This window comes from Galeopterus variegatus, unplaced genomic scaffold (genome assembly GCF_000696425.1).
Source record: "Galeopterus variegatus unplaced genomic scaffold, G_variegatus-3.0.2 Scaffold2732, whole genome shotgun sequence".
NCBI classification, from domain to species: domain Eukaryota; kingdom Metazoa; phylum Chordata; class Mammalia; order Dermoptera; family Cynocephalidae; genus Galeopterus; species Galeopterus variegatus.
Genome location: NW_007728843.1, coordinates 75,432 through 88,597, shown reverse-complemented (window position 1 = coordinate 88,597; position 13,166 = coordinate 75,432).

Here is a 13,166-nt window from a genome sequence, read left to right as displayed (position 1 = left end):
ACCTGTACACTGTCCTTGTCAGGTTGTTGCCTCAGTTCTAAAACCCACCCTTCTTTGTTCTACTTTGTGATACTAGAGCTCAGACTCTGAAAACTACACACAGAATATTGCTGTTCTGCTATCTTTCTGCTCTGGGTTACCATTTTTCTTCTCTAATGTCTGCTATTGCTGTGTCACCTGTGGTATTGTAAGACTGGCCCAAAAGCGTGAATCTTACTTGTTGGGAAGGCTCCTCTCGCAAAGACCAGGAGACAGTGATCACGTTAAGCAAGAGGTTTTTTTATTTCCAGCATGCTGGGGTCACTCCGTCTTCAAAACAGAAACGGCCCCGAGCTCTTAACTCAAGCATCTTTTATACAGTTTGGTAGGCAGGCTTTGGTAACAGGCTGGGTTGTATGCTGTTTATTGGCCACTTTGAGCAATTTTTAAAACCATTGAGCTTTTAGCTTTTGGCGGGCAAAGGAAGGACTGAGGTATTGACCAATGGTCCACCTCCCCCCTTTCCTCCCTTGGTATCCAAAGATAAGGTACTGGTCATGCTGTTCCTGAAATCAAGTGAGCATACTCCCTTCCTGGAACAGGGTGAACTTTGGGCTCTTTGGAAAGTCCCTTCCCCCTGGCAGTGGAAAGTCCTAATCTTCTGGCGACGGAAAGTCTCAAGCACCTGGTAGTGGAAGGTCCTAAGTATCTGGTATTGTTTACCAAAAAGGTTGGGGGTTATCTCTACCTCTACAGTATCTTCTTAGACCACTAGCCTCAAAATGCTAGCCTCAAAAAGTATTTGGAAAGTAACTCTACTTTTTCTATTATCTGGAATTATTTTGGTAAGATTTAAATATTTGTTTTTTGAGTATGTATAAATTTCAATGTAAAAGCCACCTGAATCTGTAACTATTATGGAAAGAGGTTGGACTATTGATTCACTTTCTTAAGTTATAAGATAATTCAAAATTTTTTTCTTGAGTTGGTATTCATGAGTTATATTTTTGTCTGGAAATTCATCTATTTAATCTAACATTTCACATTTGTTGACACAAAGTTGTTAATAATGTCCTTTTATTATATTTTCAATGTCTGTAAAGCTTATGGTAATAATCTCTTTTTCGTTAACCCATACTGGTTATTTGTGTCTTGTTTACTTTTTTATTTTTATTTTTGGCAGGTGGCCAGTATGCGCATCCAAATCCTTGACCCTGGTGTTATAACACTGCATTCTAACCAACTGAGCTAACTGGTCAGCCCCTTATTTACTTTTAGAACAATCCCTACCTATAAAGGCATGTTTAATGACACATAAAATGTTGCACAGCGATACTAATTTTTGAGACTCCTAAATGCCTCAGTGGAATGTAATTGAACTCTGTCCACAGTTGGAATTCAGAGATAAACTGACTGGTTTTATGCCCTGTGGGTCTTATAAGGAAATTGGGTTGAAGGGTGAGATAGCAGGACACAGAATACAGAATATGTCTGAGTTTCAGAGTAGACGATCTGAGCTCAGAATGTAGTGGGTCCATGAATTGGTCAGGTTCTAGTAGGGGCACAGAATCTATACCAGTAACTTGAAAAGGGGAGGTTTACTGTAAAGAATTATTAACTAGGTAAAAGATGGCTCACTTTTAATAAGTAGAAGGGAATTGTAAGGTATTATAAAAGCAGCAATGGCAGAAAGCAGCTGCCACCCATAAGGCTGAGGGAAAAGTGACTCACCTCTAGATTCCCTTGCTACAAATCTCTAGGCATAGGGTCCGAACTCTGTAGCATCTTATGGCCTTCTCTTAGCTAGAATGTAGGATGTAAATGCAAGTGGGTTCTATGTCTCCACCGTTTTCGAGAATCTGGTAGTAAGGGCATAGGCCCCACTTCAGGTTAGCTCATCTTTCAGCTGAGACTTTCTTTCCACCATCAAAACATGAGGTGGTGACCATCAACTACATGGCCAATAGCTTCTGCTTTGGGCCTTATGTAGCAGCCATGGTAGTGCACTACTCGGATCTCCCTTCAAGAGAGAATGTGCTGCTAAGAGTGTAGTTAGCTGACAGCCTCCAGCTGCTGCACCATCAGAATCTGGTCCCATGTTCACCAATGCCTCACTCTCCTCAGGCTGTTCCTGCCAATGACTGAGCACAGCAGAGGTACTAGAGCTGGGTCATTCCTGCCCAATGCTGGACTTCTCTAATGGGCAGTTTTTGTTCTGGGGCTCTGCATTGGCCTAGTCAGGACTTTCTTAGAGCTGCATTCTAGTTTGAGTCTCTTCTTACCCAATCCTCCTTTATTCCCTTTTCCCCCTCACTTATGCCAGATCTACATCACAGGCTGAGGCTCTTCCCACTCACTCCTGCTCCCTCTCCCCTTTATCCTTTACAAAATAAACTTGTACTTTATTTACTTTTTTATTTATATTTTATTTTTTGGCAGCTGGCTGGTACAGAGATCCAAACACTTGACCTTGTTTTTATAGTACCACGCTCTAGCCAACTGAGCTAACTGGCCAACCCAACTTGTACTTTAATATCCATCCTGGTGTCTGCTTTCTGGAGGATCTGAACTGACATATCCTGCAAATCAAATTTGTTAGGCATAGTCTCCAATCCTCTCACCTCACCTCTCTCTGCAACCATTCCTCAAAGATGCAGAGTTCAGACCCAACATCCCTAAGCTTGGCTACTATTTTTCAATAAAAAATAGGTAAGAAATTATACTTACAACAGTAAAAACAAACCAAATTGGTATCTCATTAAATTGTACTAAAAGGCAAATATTGTATTGCTGTAGACTGGAAGCCCCCTCAACCTCAGTGAAGCTTAATCCTCACTGTAACTGTTGAGGGTAGGAAATCCTATTACAGTAATTGAAAGGTGGGAACTTGAAGAGGTGATTACATTGTAGGGCCATGCCATAGTGAATGGATTAAAAATGGTGGTCAGGGGCATGGTTCTGAGAGCTTAAAAGGACAGTGCATGAGGAAATGTCTCTCTGTACTCTCTCTGCTTCCACCATCTTGCAGTGTGAGACCCCTGGGTCACTGTCACCACCACCAGATGCATTCCTTGGACTTTGGACTTCCCATCCTCAGAAACTGTAAGCAATAAATTTTGTTTCTTTATAAATCACAGTTTCAGGTATTTATGTTATAAGCAGCAGAAACAGACTAATACAGCTATATACTAGAAAAACTGCCAATATATGTTAAGACATAAAAACCAAGGTAAATTACATCTTCATGTGAAAATGGGATAAAAAAGAGATGAAGAAAGTGTTGCTCACAGCTGATATTGGATTTGTGATCTTGGAGACTCTCCTTCCCTAACAAAATTTAATGTAAATTAAAGATATGCAAAGAATAAAGATCAAGATGGATTTGATAGTTAATCTGAGTCCTCTTATAACTTCCAGATGATGTCATTCTGGCAATAACAAAAGAAGTGCCAAATTTGAAATGCATGAAAATTATGCTTGGAACAGGAACAATAAAATAAAGTACAAAGTCATATAAAATAGAGAAAAAAGTGAAAAATAAATGGCACTGAAGCTATAAAAGTGAGAATGAGCCAGTGAGAGTGATTGGTATTTACTTCAAAAGGTACAAAGCAATTGGCAAATGGGAAAAAAATTAAATGGGTATGTGTGGGAGTGTATTTATCATAGGAAAATAGACAAGGCTTATCAATCAGATTCTTTTGCTATATAACAGTATGCATGGCTCCCACCGATAGATACATCATTTCATTGATGGTGACATTTTTTTCATGGCACTATAGAAAAATGGTGAAATCTTGGAGAGAGATTACTTTTTAGTCCCCAAGAAAGGTACTAGGTATTATCCTCTGTGTAGCTGTCATTTGTGTTTTTTGCCTTAAAAATCAGGAAATTTAAAAACAAAAACAAACTTCAAATTCTGACCACTCTAATTGAAATACCATGGGAAGGAATGCTACTAGAAAAGATTTTTGAAAGCCAAAAAGGAAACCTTATAAAAGAATGAAAAGAAGGTAGCAGAATACAGGAGTAAAGCCAAGGCTAATCACAGGAAAAATAGAAGAGTGTTATCAAGGGAAACCTAAACTTAGAAGAGGACAAACTTTAGCATGTGGATAATGAAAAGATCTTTAAGTGCCTGCAGAGAATTGATCCAGGATAAAGTGTGTTATGTAGAGTGTTTTACCTAAATGCCCTCAAGAAAGGTCAAGATCAAAATCCAGGGCAGGAGAGAGACAGTCCTTCTCAAGAGAATGACACAAGCAAGAAGAAACTCAGCAATGCGTACTCTCTAAATGATCCAAAACAAAAAAGAGTTGGAGGTAATTGACTAGGCTTACATAGGGCAAAGCTAGAATAGGCAGAGTTAAGTACACAGGCTTATGGGTCTTAGAATAAAGAGAGAATGAGGATGAGCAAAATTTCATTTTAGGAATTAAGACTTTCTGGAGAAGAGAAACATGAAAGTCTACAAATGTGTAAAGAAAAGGAAAATACACAGCTCAAAAAGATCAAATACATAGAAAATATGATGGCAAACTGAGTGAAGTGAGAACAATGACAATTTCAGTCTTTATAAAAAATTGATGTTCAGTATTTGTGGAAATTTAATTGACATCAAATATTTAAGAAATTCTGAAAATGTTAAAGGAAAGACTAACACATTAATTTAATTCAACAAACCTTTATTAAGGTTCTACTGCATAGGTTCGACTCAGTCTTGGGTTTACACCAATGAACAATACGGCCAGTCTGTCGAAGATGGAAGTGAGATATGTAAACATTTCAGGACGATCAAATGTTTCATGCTCTGTGATAAGGTGTATCAGTTTTCCATTGCTGCTATAACAAATTACTACAAACTTAGTGGCTTTAAACAATCCAAATTTATTATGTTATGGTTCAGAGGTCTGAAATGAGTCTCACTGGGCTAAAATCAAGGTGTTGGCAGGGCTCCAGGGTTTCTGTGGAGGCTCTAGGAGAGAATCCATTTCCTTAATTTTTCTAGATTCTAGAGGCAGCCTGCATTTCTTGGCTCTTGGCCCCCGTGACTCTTCAAACTAGCAATAGATGATTGAGCCTTTCTCATGCTGTATCACTCTGACACTGACTGCCTGCCTTCCTCTTCAACTTATAATGACCCTTGGGTCCACCTCTTGCCTTCTTCAACTTGCAGGGACCATTAGTTCTTAATTTCTAATCCAGGATAATAGACTCTAACATAAATTCAGCTGATTAGAACCTTAACTCAATCTGCAATCCTAATTTCCCCTTGCCACATAAAATAACATATTCCATAGGTTCTGGAGATCAGAACATGGAAATCTCTGGGAGCCATTACTCTGCTTACCACATGACACTGCTTATAGGATATGGTGAGGGGCTTATTTATTTATTCAACAAATATTTATTGAACACCTACTGTGTGCCTTACATGTTTTAGGCACTTCAGTCTATAAACAGTGATAGTTTATTGAAAATTTTTATATAAGGAAAGAATGTGATTAGCTTTATTTTTCAGAAATAAATTTTGGTTCCAATGTATAAGATAGATTAACAGTAGGGGATGAACTGGCGATACAGAAGCCAGTTAGGAAACTACTGTGATGGCACAGATAAAAGGTGAAGATTCAGATATCTAGTAAACAATGTCCAATAGATAACTTTATTTATCTACAAGTTTGGATGAGAAATACCATTTTACTTTAAGCTGATTTCTTATCTGGAGAATTTCACCGCTGACTCCTTTGTGTAGACCTTCCTAGCTTTTCCAAGGCAGACTAAGTAAGGAGAACCTCCTCCACTGTATGCAAATGTATTGAATCAAGTTTTCATGTATATGTCTCCTCCTGGAATTTGAGCTTTTCTAGGTCAGATATTGTGTCTTACTTATCTTGGCATTTTTAGCACATAGCATAGCACACAACCCGGAATAGTTCTCTAAAAACCATTTTGTTGAATGAGAGAATGAATATAATGCAGTAGTGAGAGCTCTGCCTAGTTAGCCCACCATTTAAAGTTGAGATTGAATAGAAAAAAAATGCCTATTGGGGTAAAATGAAAAGGAAATGAGTTACAAAATATCCTTGTGAGGAAATATTACAAATAGGTTGCAATTGAGTGGTTTAATTATTTTCTTCTTCTGGAGCTTCTTCTGAAAGAAATGAAGAAACACCTCTGATTTGTTTCATGAAAACGACTTTATTGTCTGGATGTGTTTGTCATTATGTTAAAACTCAAATTCTGTCTGCATCCTAATATTTACCAGGAACACAGAGATGACTGGGAAATTGTAAATCAGTGCAGAATTTGGGCTCTTATGAAAAATGAACATTTGGAATATAGGATAATCTTTTAAGAAGGTTAAGTGGATTAAACAGCTGTTTATAAAATCAAATGAATATAATCATTGAATTAAATTCATCTGGCATGTAGTCATTTCCAGTAGTTAGGCCAAAACTAGCTGATGAAAATTAGATTTTTTTGATTCTATATTTTCTGAAATAGCAGTGGAGAAATTATTGTTTAAAGACAAAGCTACAGAACTCTGTGTACCCTGTGGGATTTGCCTACTAGTTTTGCTGTGGCAAAATTTCTCTGAGAAAAATAAAAGTGCCTCTGGGAGCATATTTTCTTTGACCTTCAGTGTGTAGGGGATAAAGGAATTTGCAAGACTTTTGAATGTCATTTCATAAACAAGAGATGCTGCTTGTCTCAGAAACTTTCCCAAAGAGGCCAATGTGTGTAATAGCTAATATGCTGACCGACTAAGAAAACCACTTGTAAAGTCAAAGGCTTTCCTGCTACTCTTTGTTGGGAGAATAACGATCAGGATTCAAAGGGCATCGCCACCACTGACTACTGGTTCTACAGGTGAAATCAACCTGTCCAGTCATTCTAGTCAATGTAGTTATCCCAAAAGAGTCAGCTTGCTGGATTGGTGATATGATTGATCTAGCAGCCTAGATAGGCCTAGAAAGGCTGCTGAGTGAGTCTTCATTGTGTTAGTTCATTTGCTTCACATACGTAAACATAGCCTCTATTTTACTCGAGTGAGAAGAAAGGACGGAGAACATTTACTGTAATCTTTTAAACATTTTAATTCCTGTCTCTAAAATAAGATAAAAAATGTCTTGAAGTTATACTCTGGCTCTTCTTTTTCTGTCCTCTACCAATTAGCAGAAGGCTCTAAATAATTCTTTGTGCACTGCAAAGAGGTGAAGAATCATTATCTTCTGGTCCTTGAATCATTATTTTTTGGTACTTGCATATAATTAATGTCTCTGATTGTCTCCTGAGCCTTCTTGAGAATAGTTTTCCCAGTATTTCAATTTCTGTGGAAGACTCTGGAATCCATATCCTATCCTGACTCTTGGCTTTAGAACAAAAATAGTTAAGTGCATGTCAATTCAATTTGAATTAATTTAAGAAACATGTATTGAGTGGCAACCATATGTCAGGTACTCTGCTGTACCTGGGCATGAAAAGATGAATAATATTCTAACTTTCCTCAAGGATTTTAAAGTTTGGTAGGAAAGTAAATAAAACAGAACAACAATAGCAACACAGTGAGATAAGAATTATTTAGAAACGTCTATGCATGTCACTCTGGGTGCACACAGATCTACCGAAAAGTAACATCTAGTTTAGAAGTCCAAAGAAGATTTTTCCTCTATATGCCAATTAGATTGTATCACTCAGTTTTCTGTCACTGATAACAGAATACCTGAAACCGGGTAATTTATAAGAAAATTAAATTTATTTCTTACAGTTTTGGAGGTTGGGAAGTCCAAGATCCAGGGGGCACATCTGGTGAGAGTCTTCTTCTTGGTGGCAACTCTCTAAAGAGTCCCTAGCTGACTCAGGTCTACATGGCAAGAATGGCAAGAGCAGGAGTGCTCTAACATGCTCGGTTGCTCTCCTTATAAAGCCCCCGGTCTACTTCCTGATAGCCTATTAAGCAATTAACCCCTTAATCCATGAAAAGATTAATCCATTCATGAAAGGCCAGTCCTCATGATCCAGTCATCTATTAAAGGCCCCACATTCCAAATACCATATTAGAGATTGAGCAACATGAGTTTTCAGGGACATTCAAACCACAGCAATGATGGAATGTTTTTCTCTGTAGCAAACTTGGATTTCTGTTACTGGAAGCACGCAAGTTGAGATTCAATTGGAAGAATGAAAAATAGGGGACGGGGTTTGGATATGAGTTAGCTGTGAAATCAGTAATCTTTCCAAGTCTGAAATATAGGGGTTCTTTAATCACCACTGTGGGAATTAAGTTTATGTAGGAAATCTCTGTACGAACTCAATGCATTCCCTTTATTTAAGGTTGAACTCCACACTGCAAAATACCCCCACACACCACCCTCCCCCCCACCTGCCGTAATACAGCTAGTGGTGATTCTCACTGAGGAGGGCAGTGAGGTCTACAGCGCTCTACTCTTGTTACTGTCCCCTCTTCCTCCCCTTCTAAGGAATCTCAGTGACCCAAGTTCCATCACAACCAACAACTTTTAGAAACATCTTTCATTGCTATCTTCAAAATGATAACAGCAACATGTTAATATGAGAAAATATTCCTGTAACCTGTATTCAGGATTTTTACTTTATTCTACCTGATCTGAATCTGAAAATATTAGGAATTTTCCATGCTAGCTTCAAAATTCAGGCCAGTTCACTAGGTGTTTTATTTTTTTCAAGTACAGTATATTGCATTCAGATAAAAATTAGTACCTAAAACAGCAGCGACATTTATTGGCAAAAGGGTCTCACAGGTCTTTTAAATTAGATTTCCTGTGGTTTATAACAAGTTACAAGTTTTTCTTTGCTTTGTTTCTGTTTGCTCCTGAGACTTTTGATGATTTCAATTCAGGTTGACACAGAGAGACACAAATCTAGATTTTGTCCCATAGATTCTTAAAATGAACCTGAGATATAACAGAGTGAGGAAGAGCATCAGGGCAGCAGTTTTTTAGGGGCGGCTGTGGGAGGCTGTGGGATGTCTGCATTCATTTCTTCATCAAGTATTGACCAGCAAATCTCTATGTGCCACACTTTGTACTAAATCCTGGCCAAATGAAGAAAAATAAATGAGAAACGGCTCCTGATCCCTAAAAGTTCACAGTCTAGGGTGACACAGACTCTTCTCCCTACATACTTCCAAGAAATTAAAAAAGGAAACTTGTGCTGGTGAATTTCAATGCCAAGTTTAGCTAAGTACAAAGCTTTATAATATAACTGAAGATGGAGAGAGGAAAATTAGCATAGTAAAGTCAGTATTATTTCACAAGAGATAAAAAGTTATGTCAATAGAAGGAATATTACTTCTTATGTAGAAGTGTGGATTCTTTATGTAGAATCACTATGTGAGAGATCAGCAGAGAGAAATAAATCCTTGGGTAGACTATCTAGTTGCTTTTAGAAACTGTGGAAGAAATAGCAATATTTCAGAATGGAAGCCCCCTGCCATTTCGTATTTTCCCTCCATCTGTACAATTAAAACCCCACCCCCGACCTATCTTCCCTCCAAATCCCACTGCTAGACACCATAGACTAGACCCAGCTTTTTTGCCCAGCAGCAGGAACGGAGCAGAGGAGTAGGCATTGATATTATACAACTAAGAATGAAGATTTTGTGACACGTGACAAAGAGTTGATGGAGAGTTGCTTAGTTCTGCAGGAATGCTTAATGGAGATGGTGAGACAGAGGATAAAGACGGATGTGTAAATCAGAGGGAAAGTGAGAGGTTCACATGGGATAACTGCCAACTCCCCACCCCCCATAAGCAGGAAAGTCTCAACTTTGTATGCTAGCAGGAATCTAAGTAGCTAAACTTGTGATGTGATGCCCGATTTTCTCCTCCACCACTAGAACCTATTCCCTAAAGTGCTGCTTAAACCATTATCGGTATCCAGCAGTTATTTGATTCAGAGAGAGATAGAAGAGTCAGTCTAAGGAATATCCTACCAGTCAGAGAAAATCATCTGTTTACAGACATAGACTGAACTGAAAGAAATATGGAATCATTTCCCAAACTTCTTCCTTCCATGAAAATATCTAGAGAAATACCCCATGGATGAAACCAAGAAATAAAACAACCTATCATATGGATTACATATTATACCCAAAGTAACAAATGCTCTATAACAAGTATAAGCAAGAGCTATTGGAAAACCAAGCGTTTATTTATATCTTTCAACACTCATCTCAGACATTACTTCCATTACTCTGAACCCCCAAAAGTGTTTATCCTCCTCTAAACTCTGATTGTACATCACATATGCTGTATATTTATGTGGTTGTACACACTTGTAAGTTTACTGATCTATTTTCTATTCATTTGTGTGTCACCTGCACCTAGCACGGTGCTCAATATATAGCTTTTAATCAATAAATATTTGTTTAATGAATGAATTATGAGTTGAAAGATAGATTGGAAATGAAGATACTGAACACTGGAAGTATATAGAAAAGTTAGGGAACTTTAAAAAATTATTCAAGTGATAATGGAATGGAGATAGTGAACATAAGATATATGGGCAAGGAAACAAATCAATGCAATGTACCAGTCCATCATTACATGAGAGAAAATGATCTAGAAGACTCTGAGAGCACTCTAAGATTGTGAGCCAAAGAATGGGGAAGCGACTGACCATGAACACACAGAAGTACAAGCTTGTTTGGATTTGGTCATGTTGCGTTTCAAGTATTATTGGAACGCCTAGTTGTATATGACCCAATTGTGTATGTGGGACTGGAAGTTTGAGTGCATTCATAGCAAGTTATGAAAAGTTGTTAAACACCCATTAGGAAATGGTATTCAAAAACATTAGAATATGTGAATTTGTTGAATAATAAAATTAGTGTCAAGAAGAAAATAAGATTAATGATAGAACTTTGGGCAATATTTAAATTTCAGGGATTTGAGGAAGAAGAACCAGAGAAAGACTCAAAGAGGCCCAGGAAGAATTAGAGTTTATCTTGATCAAAGGTACAAATAGAACAACTTCCTCAAGCATGTAAGAAGTATCCTAGTTTCCAACAGCTGTGCAGAGTACAAGTTAAATATGGAAGACAGTTTTCCCTGTCTTTTGCACTTATTGGGAGAACTTTTTATAAAAAAAATTTTAACCAAAAGAAGACGACTAAAATCTCAAGAAATAATATATGCTTTTTCTAATAATGGTGATGGGAGTTGAAATTAATTGCTAATTAATTTATTTATCTTTGTTATATTTCTAGCAGGCTCACTCCAAGACCCATGGCATATTGGAAAGATTATTGGTTTGGAACCAGACATGTCAGGGTTTGAAATTTGTCTCAGTACTAATTACATATATGACATTAGGAAATTTACTTAACTTTTTGAATCTCAATTTACTCTTGGGTAAAATGGGGATAATGATGCTTCCTTTGCAGAACTGTTGTGAAGATTAAGATAATATATACTGATTGCTTAGCATAGTACCTTGAATATGGTAGATAATAAACGTTGTCTGTCCTTTTGCTTCCCTTAATCCCAAAGTCATCTAACCCTCATGGAAAGTCTCCAAAAGTATATTTGCATGTTCTTTTGCCTGAATATAGAAAACCACCAAAAGCCTTAATCAGGACTTTAGGGAAGTACTCATTAGTCCAGGTACTAGTGGAAAGATGCTGGAGAAGTTTGCAGAATTGAAAGACAATTCTAGGGCAACTCTGTGAAAACGTGCATAGCTTAGTTCTGCCCATTCACCAGTTTCCAAGGATAAAGACTGGTGGGAGATGGAATGGAAAAATCTGTAGAATGGGAAAAATAAATATTTTTCAGGAGACACTTGATTGGAACGACTAGATCTCTTGTTCTTTTATTTTGTCTCATTTGTGCTTGGCTTCATTCCTTTCAATTGTAAATGGGTTTAGTCTATGTGCATGGGGATCAAGTTGTCAGCAGCTGTCTTAGTCCACTTCTATTGCTTATAACAAAATACCTAGAACTGGGTAATTTGTAAGTAAACTAAATGTATTGCTTACAGCTTCAGAGGCTGGAAGTCCAAAGTCCAGGGAACACATCTGGTGAGAGTCTTGGTCATGGTGACAGTAACCCAGGGGTCTCACATGGCAGAATGGCAGGGCAGAGAGAGACTAACCTCTCACGTGCTTTTCTTTTAAAGCCCCCAGAACCATGCTCCTGACCACCATTATTAATCCATTCACTAAGGCGTGGTCCTAGAATTTAATCACCTCTTCAAGGCACCACCTTTCAATTACCATGATAGGATTTCCCACCCTCAACAGTTACAGTGGGAATTAAGCTTCTATTATATGAACTCTGGGGGATACACTTCAATTGACAGTAGCAGCCAAATTAATTTTCTTCTAGCTCTGGGAGAGAAGGAAGGAGCCAGCACTAGAAAAAAATCCTGGTGAAGAATGCAACTGATCTGTTTTACTTCCTGCAGCTAATTCTTTAGTAATGATTGTGGCTGAGGCTGTAGGATCCAGGACACTCCCAAATCAGATTGTGAACCCAGTCCTGGGGACTCTGGGGTGGGGTCTGTTCCCATAGGAGATATGGGTGCGGGACAGACCAAAATGAAAGCCTCTAAAATTATTATTTTTTTCTTTCTAATCTTTATACTTATATCTTTTCCTTGTCTTAACACTGTAGCAATCCAAAGTAACGTTGAATGGTGGCAGTGATAGTGGATATCTTTATCTTCTTTCTGACTTAATGAGAAAGCTTCTAATACTTGCCGTAAGATTTTAAGATATATCAGTTTTTAAAAATTCTTTTTTTTTCTTGGAATGGCAAAAGCTTTATTTTTTAAGCTATTGAATGGTTGTGGCAAATTGAATTTTTTCCCCAGAATTTTAAAGATGATTATTGATTTTTTCTCATTGAACCCATTACTATGATAAATTAATTAAATCAATAGATTTTTTAAAGAAAATATTGAATCAGTTTGGATTGTTGGGATAGGTCCTCTTATTTATGATGTATTGTTCTGTTGCCACATGCTGAATTTCATTTGTTAAAAAATATAATTTTTTTTTTTTTGTCTTTTGTCTTTTTTCCGTGTCCGGCAACGGATCGCAACCCTCAGTGTTGCCCCCGTACCGGACCGGGGACCGGCAACGGGATCGCAAGCCTCGGCGTTGCTCCCGCGCCTCGCTCAGCCAGTGAGCGGGAGCCGGT